Source organism: Gigantopelta aegis, unplaced genomic scaffold (assembly GCF_016097555.1).
Source record: "Gigantopelta aegis isolate Gae_Host unplaced genomic scaffold, Gae_host_genome ctg3124_pilon_pilon, whole genome shotgun sequence".
NCBI lineage: Eukaryota > Metazoa > Mollusca > Gastropoda > Neomphalida > Peltospiridae > Gigantopelta > Gigantopelta aegis.
Window position 1 is genome coordinate 95,280 of NW_024533186.1, and position 5,344 is coordinate 100,623.

General features: G+C 35.4%; 1 non-coding gene across 1 annotated transcript; it reads right to left on the minus strand.

Moving 5' to 3' along the window:
* Positions 1-4,669: 4,669 nt before the first annotated feature.
* Trnat-agu lies at positions 4,670-4,742 on the minus strand. Its single transcript has one exon. It is a non-coding gene; the product is annotated as a tRNA-Thr (tRNA).
* Between the last annotated feature and the right edge of the window lie 602 nt (positions 4,743-5,344).

Genomic DNA, 5,344 nt, shown 5'->3' on the forward strand with positions numbered 1-5,344 from the left:
GAATAAATGCATTGGACTAGATCCAAGCAAAAGTGGCAAAGCCCGTAAGAACTGGGCCTGTACACCCCTGACAAATTGAGTAGATGTTGCCTGGATGATGAGAGATGAGAGGGGAGATAGAGAGGGGATAAGTGTCCATCGGATCAAGCTTCTTCACACTACCTTAGTGTCTCTCTCTCTCGCAGTCTTGTACAGGAAAATAATAAAACTAGCACAACACAACAACTAAGACCAAATATGGAGTAGAGCTGATTGTTAAACCCAAGAAATTCTCCTTAGGGCATCTTCTATCTGTGAATAATAAAACAACAATAAATATTTTAAAGATAACTTAGTGTGAACTGTTAACCGTATATCATACTATCTCGTGGTAGTGGATCATTACTCACTGAAAATGGTAACATTAACTGTTTTTTTTTAATGATTTTAAGTAGAGATTATAAAAAACCCTTTAGTAGTGCAGCTGCTCCCATATGATATTGGCTAAAAATAAGCAACAGTAAACATGATGTCATTCACAATATGTTCTGTCTATTATTATTATTTTTTGTGTTTATCTAAATACTTGTTATTATCACCGACAGTAACAGCATGGTCGAACAGCAGTACGAGGAGGAGGCTGAGATGTGCTCTCCAATCTGACATTGATTATCACCAGACTACACCAACTAAGTATGTCATGTTAATACAGAATAATATTACTACACAACTGTTTCACTCATCTAAAGTTGTAGGGTAATATTCACAATGATTGCTATCCAATTCTTGAGCAGGTTATGCATTTTTGTGTAGCGTCTGGGGGCAAAGATTAGCCAGATTATTCAGATTAGAGTTAAAGATGGGCTGCAATAGTTTACTTCTTCATGTTACCTTGTCCCCCAGGACCTGATCCACTTTCTTCCTCCTCCTCGAATTGTCACACTGCAAGATAGTCACATGAATTGTTGATCTGGGTATCTTAACAACCACATATAGAATTGTAGGCTCAGGTTATGTACGACATACCACCCTAGAATTATAGTACGAGTAGAGAGAACAGAGAGAGAGAGAGAGAGAGAGAGAGAGAGAGAGAGAGAAGAAAGAGAGAGAGAGAGAGAGAAGAGAAGGAGAAAGAGAGAAGAACTTAAATTTTCTGTTACTAGTTACGCATAACACTGTTATAACACTCTTACTTTTGAAATCTCAATTACAAATCCCCATAATATCAACTTCAGAACTTTTCTCAAATAATGTTCGCTACCTATACATTGTATATTTCAGAAGACCAGTTAGGTGGGCCAGTGTATTTGATGCCCTAGATATACTGATGGAGGAAGGACAGAACCCATCAGCAGATCTCTCAGCATTATTCAAATGGAATGGGTTGTAAAAGTCTCTATCTATTTCTGTTTGCTGATACAACTCACACGTCAATAGTAGTAATGATTGATGAAAATTCATAGCAATAATAATTAGAATAGGATGATTATGGAAATGGATGGAATCATTATTTGAAAAATGAAGAAAGAAAATGAGCTAGATAAATAATGATTAAAAGAAATGATGTGTATTTACGTAGACATTCTGGACAAGGTCTATAAGCCCAAATTGTTGTTATTTGGACAAATAGTAATTTCCATTCATTATTTTTCAAATCATCCTACAATGATATTAAATATAATGGATGATAAAATATAATAATAATTAAATATAATGATATTAATCATAAAGACTTTCTTGTTATGTTTTATATTCAGGTCATGTATGTGTGTTCATTACTTACAATGTTTCTTGTAGCACAAAACTTGTCTAACCTTTTGAAACGATAGCCACAGCATTCACTGATATTAGCATGAGCTTTGACTGAATTGGTTTAATAGCATGAATAGAGTCAGTGAAGTCAAAAATCATCTGTAATACCAAAGGAATGATCGATCATAATAGAGAGAGAGACCAGAGAGAGGAGGAGAGAGAAGAGGAGGGCGAGAGAGGGATGAGAGAGGAGAGAGAGAGAGAGAGAGAGAGAAGAGAGAGGAGAGAGATGGGAGAGAGATGAGAGAGAGAGAGAGAGAGAGGAGAGAGAGAGGGACGGAGAAGAGAGAGAGAAGAGAGGGCGATGAGAGAGAGAGAGAGAGATTAACAACATTGGTGAATAGGCACAGATACAAATAGACAGCAGACTTACTCTAAAAATGTTTGAATCTTGAGGTCCAAAATGGGCAAAAAAGAATGATATATTTTCAGATGGAGCAGAATTGACAATTGACAGTAATCGCTGGGATCATCATTATTAAGACCAGGTAGAGTCTTGCCCAATATAAGTCCCCATAATACAAACACCATCGGAATAAACAGCTGCCATATATGGCACCCAAAATCGTATAGAGTTGTAAAAACGTTTCAGGAATATGCGCAAAATTGTTGAACCAAAGAAAGAGACCAGTATTGACAGCTAAGAGGGAAAGACGTGGTCGAAGGTTCCTATTTATAGTCAAATGTATCATGCATGCACATGCACAAAAATATTGAGCAGCATAACACAGGACATCTTAAAAAATATTAGATTTACACTATATATAGTAGAACACACACCTATATTATCAGAATATTTTATTCTAGCACAATATAGTAAGTGTATTACTCATTATTCAACTTATAGACATCTTTAGACTAAGGAAAGTTTCTAACTGTAGTCTATAGAAACATATCACTGTACGATAGGATAATTTCCAGATACATATGTGTGTAAGGACAGGACTGTTCTTACACATACCATAATATTAGTACCATTCTCACGAATTTTAACTCCAGCAGAACCTTCTTCAGTCATTTGTAATATAGAAGTTGTGTCCTATTTTACCAGGATGAGAGATGGGCGTGGCTACAGGAGTAGGATACTTCTGCTTCCTCATTTTCAAATACCATTTGAACAGTTGGACTTCTCCATCTATGAAAATAATGAATGGATGGAAAAAATGGATGGATCCAATAGATATTACCTTCCTCTTCAATATCATTAAGAAAAGTGGGTCTCAGTTGCAGTGGATTTAACTGGTTCAAAATGTACAGGAGACTTAGATCGTTCTCGCTGAGATAACTGTTGTAGAAGTCTAACAAAATCATAATATAAGATATGAAGTATTACTATATCTCTATATATTATAATACCTTGATTCTTGTAGCAAAAGTTCATCTGTACCAGAAGCTACTCTAATAAATACTTCTTCCATTGTAGTTACTGAGACACCAAAGCTACTAATACCAAGGTTATCCTTACGATCTGATGTACAGTAAAAGAGAAAGAATAAAGAAAGTCAACATTCTTGATATCATGTACAAAAATCTAGTAAACTTGTGTATATTATGGACAGAAACACTATCAACATGAATTCACTTTCAGTATAAATATACAAACATCAGACCTGACATACAAATAATAGTTTATACTGAAGATTGACTTGATATTAACTTAAGGTATCTATCATACAGTATTATTATTTCCATTCTCCATTACTACAATGTCTTCTACTATGATAGTAAGTTCATATACTATAAAGTATTGTATTCACTAACCATCTAAGATGTCAAACAATTGTGGGAATTGATGAGAAGATTGTGATGGTAAATAAAGGAGAGTTCACACCACCAACATCTGTCACTTGTTTCTGCTCCGCCACTAATTGTTTGACCATTGAAGATACACTGATGAGTCACATGTAGGCTCCTTGACAATTATCATATGATAACCTACTCCATATCTAAATGAGTCATAATACTAATGTCTATTATGCATGCGTTTTAATTTCTTGCCTGCTTTAAAGGAAGATGATGAACCACTGCATCGCAGTTTTCCTTCAGACATAATGGCAATACGATCGCCTAGAAGATCTGCTTTCATCCCTATCGTAAAAGAAAATGAAATGGTTTAATAAATCTAATGATCACGGTATTAACAATGAGATTAACAAAGCGATTACTCACATAAAATGAGTTGTTAATAAGATAGTACGACCTTCTTTATGCTTTACTAAAAGGTCCCATGTAGCTCGTCTTGCATAGGGGTCCATACCACTAGTAGGTTCGTCCAATATCACTACCTCTGATCCCCCACCAGTGCAATACCTACACATTTCAGCTTTCTCTTCATACCACCAGATAACTTTTGAGATTGAGTTGTTTTCTTGTCAGAGAGAAGTAAATCTTCTATCAGGTCCTCTACTTCTTTCTTGATTCTGTTTTCCTGGACAACCCTATTATGGATAGATGCATAATTAAATAGATAAATAAAAAATAAAATCTATATGTCATAAATAAGTATAGGTAATCAATCTAAAATTTAACATACTTTAAGTCTAGCAAAAAAGTTGAGATGTTCTCTGACAGTTAGTCTATCAAACAATACATTATGTTGAGGACATATGCCCAAGTTACGTCGGATAATATCAATATCTTCTACAACACTTAGTCCATTAATGTAAGCAGCACCACCAGTAGGTGGAAATAATCCAGTTAATATTGACATGTTTTTGTTGTCTTGCCAGCTCCATTATGACCAAGAAGAGCTGTGATCTGTCCTTTATACATCTTCAATGACAAATGATCCACAGCAATCTTTCTCTTTTTGAGACTCTGGATAAAAAAAATGAAAAAAAAAAAGAATAAACAACAGACAAAAAGTCGAAAAAAAAAAAGGCCCTGACCGGATTCGACCGGTGATCTCCTGTTTACTAGACAGGCGCTTTAACCAACTAAGCCACAGGGCCGACCACGTTAACGAGTGCCAACAAAAGAAGTATGTTTCTTGTTTTAACTAAAAATTTACCCTCTATTGTAGACTTTAGTAAGTTCTTTGATCTCAATACCGACAGGGATACAGTAGGTTCTTTCTCATGAGCTTCAGGATTGTAAGAAGGATCAGATATAGCAGCTAATTTATCAGCCTGAGAGAGATAATATAATGGGCAAGATTGGTTAATGATATTTATACATACGTTCATAGGTTTTCTAAATCTTTTACCACACCAATAAGAGGGAGGAGAAAGAAAATAAATGGCTTAGGTACACCATATGTACCAGGTTTGACAGCGTCAATGTACCTATTAAACAAATTTGAAGTCATAGAATTGCTGATACTAACTATGTCTTAAACAAGATTTGTCACTCAATCCCATTCTCTGACTCACCAATAGAGCAGCATATATATGAATGTGTCAATAGATAACATCAAAACAATCCAGCCCATGTGAAGTTGATCGTCTAGAGAGAGTGGCGCAGCAAAGTTGGAGAAAAGCAAACCTTCTTGACGCAGTTCCAAGATGGAGAGAACAGTGATACCAAATCCAACACAAGAAAATAGGAATTAAAC